The sequence below is a fragment of the Pseudorasbora parva genome, chromosome 18, assembly GCF_024679245.1.
Source record: "Pseudorasbora parva isolate DD20220531a chromosome 18, ASM2467924v1, whole genome shotgun sequence".
NCBI lineage: Eukaryota > Metazoa > Chordata > Actinopteri > Cypriniformes > Gobionidae > Pseudorasbora > Pseudorasbora parva.
Window position 1 is genome coordinate 11282245 of NC_090189.1, and position 12747 is coordinate 11294991.

Genomic DNA, 12747 nt, shown 5'->3' on the forward strand with positions numbered 1-12747 from the left:
AAACTTTACACTTTGCACAATGCAGTCAGGCAAGTACCGTTCTCCTGGCAACCACCAAACCCAGTCCATCAGATTGCCAGACGGAGAAGCGTGATTCGTCACTCCAGACAACACCCCTCCACTGCTCTAGTGTCCAGTGGCAGCTGCTTTACACCACTGCATCCGACGCTTTGTATTGCACTGGGTGATGTAAGGCTTGGATGCAGCTGCTCATCCATGGAAACCCATTCCATGAAGCTCTCTACACGCTGTTCTCGAGCTAATGAAGTTCTTGAAGACCACACAAAGTTTGGAAGTCTGTAGCTATTGACTGCAGAAAGCAGGCAACTTATGTGCAATGTCCTACCACTTTGTGGCTGAGTTGCTGTTGTTCCCAATTGCCTCCACTTTGTTATAATATCACTAACAGTTGACCGTGGAATATTAAGTAGTGAGGAAATTTCACGAATAGACTTATTGCAGAGGTGGCAAACTATCACGGTACCACGCTTGAATTCACTGAGCTCCTGAGAGTGACCCATTCTTTCACAAATGTTTGTAGAAGCGTTCTCCATAGGTGCTTTAAGTTATACACCTGTGACCATGGAAGACAACTCCTGAATTCAATGATTTGGAGTCCCAATACTTTTGGCAATATAATATGTCTGAACATAAAAAATTAAATACCATACAATCAGTTAAAACCAACCTATAATAAAAATCTAATCTGATTTAATGCCCTTTTGCGTGTGCATACCCTCCAAATATCCTGAAAGAAAAAAGAATGTTTGCCTAGAGGGGAAACCACATGCACGACTCTGATTCCACATCCTCTGCACATGTTTCAGCATGAGGCCCACATACAAAACCATCACAGCAAACCAAAACATCTACGTCATGGTGCACTCGCTCCATCTGGAGAGGCAGATAATGATGCCATCCATATGAATAGGACACTCTCCGACTGAACAACTACTCAAACAGGCTTGCAGCAAACAACAATCCTTTCAGAACACGCTGGAGGGGATCTGATTTATCCATTCCTCTGTCGGCTCCAATAACAGCTTCATGCTTTTGTGTTGGATGGAACAGCTTAATTTCAAAGTATTTACTGCAGTATTATTCTCAGGTTTTCAAAAGCTGATTAATGATTTTGCAAGGAAGCTTTTTATTTTTGAACACAAGTAAGAACTTGAATAAGTAATGACAAAATTGTTCATTTCATCAAATGTTTGGTTACACCTCGCAGGTACCAGCACAGGTCTTTAACCACCGCGTTATCTGCTATATTTACAAAACAGAATGATCATATGATGCATTTCCCAGAAACCTCTGCCACAGTATGTCTTGTATGTCACACCACATGTCAAACCTCCACAACCACTCCACAAAGTTCAACCCACATACACTGTAAAAAAATAAAAAAATAAAAACACTCAGCTTGACATTAAGTACAATCGACTTGGATGTTTAAATTAGATTATGTTAAACTGACTTTAAAAAATGAGTTACATTTAACATTTCAACACTTATTTTAATGAGTTGTCATAACTTATTGAACATATCATTTTTGACAGTGCAGAGTCAGTCTAGCCTAGAAATCTAGACGCACCCTAGCGGCAGCAAATCTAATCTGCCGCGAGTGTCGTCTAGCAACTCTCAAAACACTTCTGAGCTGTAAACGCCAAACTCTGGTCAGGCCAATCACATCGTGTATAGAGTCGTTGGGCGGGGCTTAACATAATGACGGCCGAGTTGCGCTTGCATACTTCTAGTAAACACAGAAGCTGGTGAACGGCGGTCTTTCGAATCAGCTCTGGCGCGACTCTGGAAGACTTGGAGTTAAGCTTTTCTCTGAGAAAAGAACAAAGAACGGCACTGAAGTCATTCTTAAAAAGGGAAGATGTGTTCGGAGTTTTGCCGACCGAATCTATCAACTAATGTTAGCTCTGTTTCACCTTCGTTGCTCTGGTTGGTTGTAGCTATCCTATCGCGTGCAGAGGGAGTTTGAAAGACAACCGTTTATTCCGCCCCTCAGATTGAGCCCTGTCAATGGTGAGTTTCCAGACCAAACATCTTGATGTGGGTCTGGCTTGTCAGGCTAGCAGTCAGTCTGGCTCTCATGCAGGAGTTCTTTCAAAATATCACACATCATGACCCTGGATCATTGTTGAGAACAATATTTAAAAACTACAATATAATTTTTAACAATATAAGTCTTAAGGCACATTCGTATTAAAATGTATATATATATATATATATATATATATATATATATATATATATATATATATATATATATATATATATATATAAGCCAGTTATTTATATATTTTGTTATAGTATGTCGGTAGGAAATGTCAGTTTACTTTCCAAAAATTTCTTTTGCACATTATTTTAATAATATGGTGAGATTTTTGTATGCACAGCCGTTATGCTCCACATGAATATCTGATCTCATCATCATTACTCAACTCCAAAGTATAATGGCAAGAAAGAACCCTTTTGGCACTTAAAAGGGGTTATTTTAGGGGTTCCAAATACGTAGCGCCAATATAACCTTTTCTTCTAAGAGTGAATGGTTCCAAAGTAATGTTTAGTGTGAAGCTCAGTAACATACATCTCTTTCGAAAGCTGACAGGAGGAAAGGCCAGCTTGTTTCACGCCCAGAATGAGGTCCTTCACGCAATCTTTAGCGGGCCACACACACCTGGACACAGGCCAGTCTGCACAGTCAGGACAATAGATATCTTTGTTCCGTGTTCTTCCATATTGAAAGTTCCCTCGCCCTTTTTCTTCTTGTAGGACAGATTTAGCTTTCGGGAATTTGTTTGTATGATGTTCATGCCGGTTCTCTTTGGGGTCCTTCATAGCTTTGACCATTGCAGTGCTTCTTCTTTCCATCTGTTTGGAACAGACAGGAATGTCACAAAAGACCAGAAACATTCTCTGGGACAGCTGTGAAATATCTAGAAGGTCATCTTTTTCTCATCAAATAAAGTTGTTGAAAATATCAAGGATGAAACAGCATACTCATCACTTCTGCACAGTACTCGAATGAATCATTAAATTGGATTGTTCAATTGTTCCCAAGGCTGTAAACATGTTTTGGACATTTGAACCGATTAGAGACTCAGTGAAACGGGGCTTTCGCAGCGGTTAGTTATAGGAACTTAGTTATAGGAACTAGCCAACAGGGCGGTCCTCCGAAAACTACATTTCCCCCCAGGGACATTTTCCTGGTTGCATTCGCACCACCATTAGAGACACCGAAGTGACATAAGCCTGCCGACATCCACGGCATTCAACAGCATCAACAAATGGAGGATGGATGACGCCGTGGTCATAGCTGTGTTTTTGTTGTATGTTGTGGACTTTGTGATAACGGAGATGGAATGTAGACTTACAAGTTATGTGATTGAAAAAGAAAAAAAGAGGGTTAAAAGATGAAATCTCCGACGACAAATCATCGAGGTTGAGAAAAGAACACAATGCCACTGACAAAAGTGAAAAGTAAATGCTGTTTTTGTTCCTGAATAAACCACAGACTGATATGTTTTAAAATGCTTACACTTTTGGTTTAAAGGTGCTTTATTAGCATCTAGGGTTCCAAGCAAAACATAACTGGCATCAAAAACCTTTGACATCAATGGAACATTTACAACACAAAAAAGGTTCTTTAGATTATTAACATGTTCTTTACACTAAGAAAAAAAAGTTTGAGCTTCAGCAAGAACCAGTGAGATTAATTCTTGTGTAACTCAGCACGTTGCTCATTCAAAATGTCCAAAAACCTGGAGAAAACCTTCACTTCACAAACTCATATATCTTCTAAATATGGTTTGTGGCAGTAAAAAAAAAAAATTTGCACAATTTTTCAATTCACCCACCACTGACATAAAGGGAGATATAAAGTACATTTTTAGATTATGTCTTTATATTGCAAGCTCACTTCTGAAAATATGTGACAATGTGAAAATATGGCTCTGATTGTTTTCCATGTTCATGTTTGATGTTTCAATGTTTTACAGTGGCAGAACAGATGGAAAATTAACCTTCTGTCTTAGTCGTGCCAGGTTAGTGGGTACAACTAAAGTTTTCTTCAAACAAAAAACACCCAGAATGATATCAGATGAAAGCTAAAATAAAATTATAATTTTATGAACTCGTAGCCGTATTAAACTATCATGTCCCATGTTGCATTAACAGCAACAGCTGAAGGTCTGTTTGTTAATTGAGCTGCATGTCATCAGATGTTGCCATGGAGATGGTACAACTGGAGGTCAAAAGCAGTGACCCTAAGCTGTCACGACATGCTCTTCCTGCCCTTGTGAAAGGAAAGTGAAGACCTCGCTGTGTGAGGCCTGTGTACAGTGTGACAGGTGCACAAAGAAAAAAACGGTACCCGAAAAATATAGCACGTGCGTTTTTAGCCAGAGATGCTACTTTGTTCTTTTGTTTATTAAATGGCTCAACGATGTTAAAAATATTGTTGGTTTAACTTAAAAAAGTAAGTTACCTGATTGCCCTTACATTTTGAGTTCAGTGAAATAAACAATTTCAGTTAATGAAGGAGATTGGTTTCATAAATATAAACTTAAAATATTATGTTAGAGTAGTTAAGCCTTTATTGTAATAAGAAATCATGAAAATATTTTTTTTACAGTGTCAATGTTAAATCTATTATGGAAAAACCTAGAAATGGACAAAATTGGGAAGATTTTCTAAAGATTCGGTATGGGTATTTTTTATTTAACAAATCTTCTCAAAGACTTTTAATAAGCACATGCATGCATTATATGTGCAAATATAAATATTTATTATATAAATATAATAAATAATAACATTTCACTGACATTTTAACATATTATTGGTACAAGAATTACAATTTAAGAAAAGATCCACAGAAAAGCTACAGGTAAAACCCCTGTGAGAAATCAATATAGAAAAGTACATCTGTTTTTATTGTATTTTTTTTTGTTTTGTTCTGCCAAACATTCTCCACAATCTCAAAAACGACTGAAATATGTCAGCTATGTCCTGCTCCCTCTGTCTGCAGGGTGACCTTTCACCTTCTTTATGATAATATATGTACAGCCTGTGGTGACGTGCCTATGACTATCATGTTTCTTAAAGCATGCAAGATATGCAGGGAGGGGGGCGCGAGTGACATTGTATGATAACACAGTAGATGTACATCTATAATACTTTCTTTCTCACCTGCCCACGCCAAAGAATTGAGTTACTGCTAAAAGGCATGATGGATTAAGGAACGTTGTGAGTGGGGGAAAAAACACCAAATTCACACGTATCTGTATGATCCATTATATTAACTTATATTTTATGCTAATGTGCCAAAAATGTAATTACTGTGATACATATAATAAGTAACAAACTTAAAGTTGATAGATTTATATTAAATAGTGCAATTAGAGAGTGCTTCTGGAGGTATTTTTTCCTTTCATTTCTCCTATAGGGATTTCAAAAAAGTCTTTGTTAAAGTGGCATAAGCCATGAACCAAGCCAACCAGCCACAATATGAATCATAACATTACAAACTTTGATTTCAAGCAAAACAACTGACTAATCAGACAAAAATACAAAGGTACGAGACAATGATGGAAAGAACTTCGATCCCATAATGCAACAGCATGATCGAATTTAAAAACTATGGAGAATTATAAAACTACTCATTTAAAATTAAACTTGATTACGTAATCTGCAGTGGTTTATGAGTGGGCGGAGCTAATGAGATCTTTTGGCACATTTCGCTTCAACTCACTGATTGGCAGTTTTCTGCAATGCATCATGGGTAATGTCGTTTTTCACCACAAAATTAGCTGTTAAACACGATTATTTTAAAACTACATTGAAAAAATGCTGGCTGGCATCTTTAGCAGAAGCAAATACCATCAATTAACGACCCAGACGACGTTGAAAACCAATCGCAACTCAGCATACTAAAATTCCTGTGATGTCATTCACCATTTGAATATTCTGTGTGTATGTCAGTCATAGGCGTAATTTACGGATGGGATGGGTGGGACATGTCCCCACCACTTTTTTTAAAACATCTTGCTTCAGGGATGAACCTAACTAATTGATTTCCGGACATCCTTATACTAATTTTTCTGCAATTGTTATTGTACATATTTTACATCTGATATAACATTGTATTAGCAATGCTAACCCCCTTAATACGCCATATAGTGCATATCATATGCACGCCAAAGCTCAATTTGACGTATGAGCGGCCCTCATAGCCTACGTCAAAATGAGCTTTGGCGTGCATATGGTAGGAAGTTTTTCACGTGAATATGATACGCAATATATGCCCCACCCACTTTTTAAAACAAAGTTACGCCACTGATGTCAGTCAATGAGAGATTTTAAATTTAAGCTTAGAAATGTTTAAAAAGCGAAACCACATCTCAAATGGGAAGGTCTACGCTGGTTTAAAGTGGTTTCCTATCAGTCAGTCACATTCGGCATTACGTCAGAATGAATTCATCAGTCGTTCTGACGTAACGTCTCCGTTCCCTCCTTCAGGGAACGGGGGTTACTTGAGTAACCTAGACGTTTCCCTGTCTGGCCAGCTGAAAAGGGCTCAAAAACCCTCTAAAACCAGACTAGCGAATGAGCTTAGGCTTTTTATTTGTATTTGTTCTAGCACATATAGCACAAGTATGCATCAACCATCTGCAAATACTTTATGAATAATAACTAACTAGTAGAAGTTAAAGCAGTTCCAATAAAACAATGTACCTGGAATTAAATCTGAGTCTCACGCATACATCCATTAGTCTAACTGGGCTTGTTAGTGATTCTCGCTACATTAGGACCGTCCTGGCAGGGAGTCGAAGCTAAATGTGAAATAAATTGCCATGCAAATTACCAGCAATCAAGTCAAAGAATAACGTCTGAACAGTTGGCGGTAAACGAGAGGACACGACTCGTTCTTCACTGCAAAGACACACAGACAGCAGCAAGAGTGTAAATAAACAGCAGCGCGTAGCAGCCACGACCTTCAGACAAAAGCCCCTGGATTCCTCTCAGGCCCCCTCGGACACCCTGATGAGAGCCGGCCAGTTAAAACTCCTGATTTACCTGCTGCTGTAATTCTCTACAGATCCATGTCATCAGAGAGCCAGAGGCAATCAGACCCCTTGTGGAAAAAACAGAGGAACTTTTTCATGTTTTGTTAATATTCAATAATAACATTCATCAATCATAATAATATTATCTATGCTAAATTAGTTACTATGCATTTATAGTATTTAGTTTTTTTTATATTAAATTTGTATTAAAATTCAGCTTAATGATAAACAGAGAAATCCGTTCTGCTGTAAAGCAGCTCTAAAATAGACTGTTGCTGCATCCACATTTGCATACTTTCTGTCCTAAATAGATTTGAAAATAGAATTAGTATGTCCCAAATCGTATTATGCTGAAAAGAGTATTCCAAAGATACCCGGATGGTTTACTATTTCCGATCAGAATTCGAAGTGCGGATCTGTGCACACTCTTAATGGCTGATATTGCCCACAACCCATTGCGAGTTGGACGAGGATTCGATTAGAACTACAAACGCAGATAAAAAGTGTTAAAAAACTACAAACATGACAGATGTGCGAGTCTAACTTTTCCGTCCATTAGAGGGTGCCTATTCTAAACAATGGCGTAGTTTGATGACGCCAAGTTTGAGCGCAGAATCTTTACCTCACAGCCGGTGGAAAAGAATCGGGATATGACTCATGGCAGAAATCATGTTCATGGATGCGGTTATTAACGTTACTGTAGTATGAAGCAGAGCAGAGCCGAGTGTTGAGGAGCTGAGCAAGGCCACTGGAGCGATTGTTACGCAAACACACGACTCGCGAGCAACGGGACTTTTATTATGACGGGACATAGTTTCCGGCGCCATTTCCACTTTTCCAGTCATGAGAACGCATTTAAGTGCGTTCGCTCAGCGGCTGCTGTGACACTTGTTCACACTGCTAAGATTAAAGCGCTTCTGGCAAATGAAACCGGAAACCGAGGGTAACGCAGATATAACGCAATTGACAGGTGACTTCCTCAGACGTCCCGGCTCCTTGGTTAAAATAGCAATTTTCAAAAAAAGTGTACATACTTTTAGGTTGTAGTATAAGTAGGCGAATTGGGATGCAGCATGTGTCTTACAATTTGAATTAGTTATCTGATATATTAATTCACATTTTGCAAAAAATAAAATAAATCTGCAACTGTATTAATTTCCTCTTTGATCCATTTGCCTGCTGGAGCCACTATGGCTGTACATGACCCAGAGTCCTGCGGTTGCAGTGGCTTCCTGACCCTGACTTTGACATTTATCTTCAGAATGAGATTACAGACCTCGTAAATCTCACGGGTTCACAACCTCCATGTTTTAAACTGCACACTGTTTTCTAGAAGTCATCTGGTCTTGCCAGTGCATGGGATGGAGCTGTTATGTGCTGTAATTAAGACTTTCTAAAGGTGAGAATAATAGTTCGCCGCAGGAGATTCAAGAATCACTCCATTATGCTCTTCGGTCAGAAAGAAAGAAAGAAAGAAAGAAAGAAAGAAAGAAAGAAAGAAAGAAAGAAAGAAAGAAAGAAAGAAAGAAAGAAAGAAAGAAAGAAAGAAAGAAAGAAAGAAAGAAAGAAAGAAAGAAAGAAAGAAAGAAAGAAAGAAAGAAAGAAAACAACCAAGGAACAAATGAATGACCAAACTGAACAGTGACCAAGTAAATAAATGAATGGAGGAACAACGGAAGTCATGACCATACAGAAAATAACAAACAAATAAATGAGAAAGGAAGGGATTGAATTGATTCAAAGAGAGAAAGAAACTGACAAAAAAATTGGAAGCCTGAACAAACTAGCAAATAAAGAAGCAAACAAAAATGAAATTAAATGAAAACAAGAAACAAAGAAAAAACGGACACAAAAATAGAAGACTGAACAAACAAGCGAATGAACAAATGAACAAGTGAACAAGTGAACAAGAAAGAAAGAAAGAAAGAAAGAAAGAAAGAAAGAAAGAAAGAAAGAAAGAAAGAAAGAAAGAAAGAAAAGAAAGAAAGAAAGAAAGAAAGAAAGAAAGAAAGAAAGAAAGAAAGAGCCAAAATTGAAGGACTGAATGAACCAAATGAACAAGCAAATGAACAAAGGAACAAGTAAACAAACAATTGAAAACGAAAGAAAGAAAGAGACAAAAATGGAATACTGAACTTACAAATGAACAAGTGAATGAACAAGCAAATAAACAAAGAAAGACAGAGAGAGAGAATGAAGGAACTGACAAAAAGAATGGAGGACTGAACCAGCAAGCGAACAAGCGAATGAACGCACGAATAAGCAAAGAATGAAAGAAAGGTGTGGTATTTTGGTCTCCGTCTCAGTTGATGACTCTGCAGGTGTTCAGACCACACAGATTCAGTTCCTCATCCGCAGGTTTCTGTCCTCTAAAGGACAGATCATCCACAAACCAACTCACTCCAGCTCCAGCTCCAGCTCCACTATTCCAGAGCTCGTCCTGCAGAACGTCAAGCAGAAACGCTCTTCAGTTTGCAGGTTTTTCTCCGTTCCCCATTATTATCCTGATTCACTGGATGTCGGCGAGCTATAAATAAATTAGAAGCTGATAAATAAAGGATCAGTGAGTAAACAGTGCTCCAGATGAGGAAATGATTCAAGATTATGAGGCGGGATACATTTTATGTCTGGTTTGAAACGATGCTGTCAGTTTGGTGTTTGTTTTCATTCGCTTTTCCAGAAACCTCGGAGTGAAATTTGTCACGCTGTGGTGCGATCATCGTGCTCTGCGAAACCAGGCCTGATATTTCCTCCTGGTGTTCACTGGGCCGGGCGGTGAGGTAATTATTCACATTATTATGACAGTAGATTTGTCTGCATGATAGAGAAACATATTACGAGCTGTTGGACTGCAGCAACAGATGGAGCAAATTTCAACCCCACATATTAAAACGTTCAAGAAAAAAAGGTTTTAATTAAAATCCAATTTTGCCTTCATGAGGTACTCTATTTCCTCTCGCTGGTCTGAAATCCAAGGCAACAGGCCTGTGAAATTGGAAAGGAATCCTAAAACTACACAGTGGGACCTTCTAAATGAACGATTCGACCTGACTGACAGATAACGTCATTTATGTTGATAAGCGTTGCTATGCATCGCTCAGTAATGTGTATCCGTGAGTCTCTAGCTCATGCGATATTATTTTGCATATCCCAAAAGCCATGGTACTACACAATGGTACAAAAATATCTCGTATCTCTTTGAGTGAAATAGTTACCAGGGGGAACTTATGAGAGAATCAGTCATTTCACTCAACCGATTCATTCAAAAACACGAACACTACATCTGAAATCGGCGTATGTGGTGTTTTATAGTATGAATGTGTGTAGTATGAATGAAATTTGGATGTACTAGCATCACCTTCATTCATAAATCCTCTCCCATGGCCTTAAATGGCCTCTCCTATGAATTGACATTCTATGTAGAAGGGAAGTATTCGATTTCAGACGCAGCGTAATGCATTCAAGAACAAAACAACTGACTCTTTTCATGAGCCATTCAATCATTTAGCCAATTTGTTCAAGAATGAAAAGAGTGCCCATCTTTGAGTCATTGAATCGTTCCCTGAAATGATTCTTTCAAAAATGGTGATTAATTCAAGAACTTCAGAACCAGTGAAGTTTGTTCTCATGTTACACAGCACACGTGTGCTTCCTAGAGAACCAATGAGGTTCATTCTCGTGTTACGCATCACGTTTGAGCTTCATAGAGAACCAATGATGTTCATTCTCATGTTACGCATCACGTTTGAGCTTCATAGAGAACCAATGATGTTCATTCTCATGTTACGCATCACGTTTGAGCTTCCTCAAGGACCAATGAGGTTCATTCTCGTGTTACGCATCACGTTTGAGCTTCCTCAAGGACCAATGAGGTTCATTCTCGTGTTACGCATCACGTTTGAGCTTCCTCAAGGACCAATGAGGTTCATTCTCGTGTTACGCATCACGTTTGAGCTTCCTCAAGGACCAATGAGGTTCATTCTCGTGTTACGCATCACGTTTGAGCTTCCTAGAGAACCAATGAGGTTAATTCTCGTGTTACGCATCACGTTTGAGCTTCCTAGAGAACCAATGATGTTCATTCCCATGTTACGCATCACGTTTGAGCTTCCTCAAGGACCAATGAGGTTCATTCTCGTGTTACGCATCATGTTTGAGCTTCCTAGAGAACCAATGATGTTCATTCTCGTGTTACGCAGCATGATTGAGCTTCCTCAAGAACCAATGAGGTTTATTCTCGTGTCAAGCAGCACGTTTGAGCTTCCTCAAGGACCAATGAGGTTCATTCTCGTGTAACGCATTACGCTTGAGCTTCCTCAAGAACCAATGAGGTTTATTCTCGTGTCAAGCAGCACGTTTGAGCTTCCTCAAGGACCAATGAGGTTCATTCTCGTGTTACACATCCCGTTTGAGCTTCCTAGAGAACCGATGAGGTTAATTCTCGTGTTACGCAGCACGTTTGAACTTCCTCAAGGACCAATGAGGTTCATTCTCGTGTAACGCATTACGCTTGAGCTTTCTAGAGAACCAATGAGGTTAATTCTCGTGTTACGCAGCACGTTTGAGCTTCCTCAAGAGCCAATGAGGTTCATTCTCGTGTTACGCATTACGCTTGAGCTTCCTAGAGAACCAATGAGGTTAATTCTCGTGTTACGCAGCACGTTTGAGCTTCCTCAAGGACCAATGAGGTTCGTTCTCGTGTCAAGCAGCACGTTTGAGCTTCCTCAAGAACCAATGAGGTTCGTTCTCGTGTCAAGCAGCACGTTTGAGCTTCCTCAAGGACCAATGAGGTTCGTTCTCGTGTCAAGCAGCACGTTTGAGCTTCCTCAAGAACCAATGAGGTTCCTTCTCATGTTTTGCAGCACGTTTGAGCTTCCTCAAGGACCAATGAGGTTCGTTCTCGTGTCAAGCAGCACGTTTGAGCTTCCTCAAGAACCAATGAGGTTCATTCTCGTGTTACGCAGCACGTTTGAGCTTCCTCAAGAACCAATGAGGTTCATTCTCGTGTTACGCAGCACGTTTGAGCTTCCTCAAGAACCAATGAGGTTCATTCTCGTGTTACGCAGCACGTTTGAGCTTCCTCAAGAACCAATGAGGTTTTCGCAAAATCATTTTTTTTGCATTATTCCTGTTACCACTGTAAAGTTGCTTTGAAACAATCTGTACTGTAAAAAAAGCTAAATAAATAAACATGACGTGACTTGACTTTTTGAAGTGTAAAGTGGTAGTTGCATAGCTGTCAATAGAGATAAAAAATATCTTCATTGTTGTTCTAACGGTGAACGAAAGTCTTACAGGTTTGGAATGACATGAGTTTGAGTACATTATGACAGAATTGTCCTTTTTGGGTGAACTATCCCTTTAATATCACTGCATCCCTAACAAAAAAAGCACATTTAAACCAGCTCTGAGGAATGGTAAATGGACTGCATTTATATGGTGCTTTCAACAGACCCATGGCCACCAAAGCGCTTTTTTTACATCTTGCCTCACATTCACCCATTCACTCTCTCATTCATACACCGACGGCGATGTCAGCCATGTAAGGCGCCATCCAGCTCGTCGGGAGCAGCTGGGGTTAGGCGTCTTCCTCATGGACACCTCAACACTTGGTCAGGTGGAACCGGGGATTGAACCAACAACCTTCCGGTTTGTAGCCAACCTACATGAA

General features: G+C 39.3%; 1 protein-coding gene across 2 annotated transcripts in view; it reads right to left on the bottom strand.

Annotated features, from left to right (window-relative positions):
• arhgap24 (Rho GTPase activating protein 24) overlaps nt 1-12747 on the bottom strand; it is a 182144-nt gene that overhangs the window by 99821 nt on the left and 69576 nt on the right. The gene's annotated exons all lie outside the window — the stretch shown is intronic.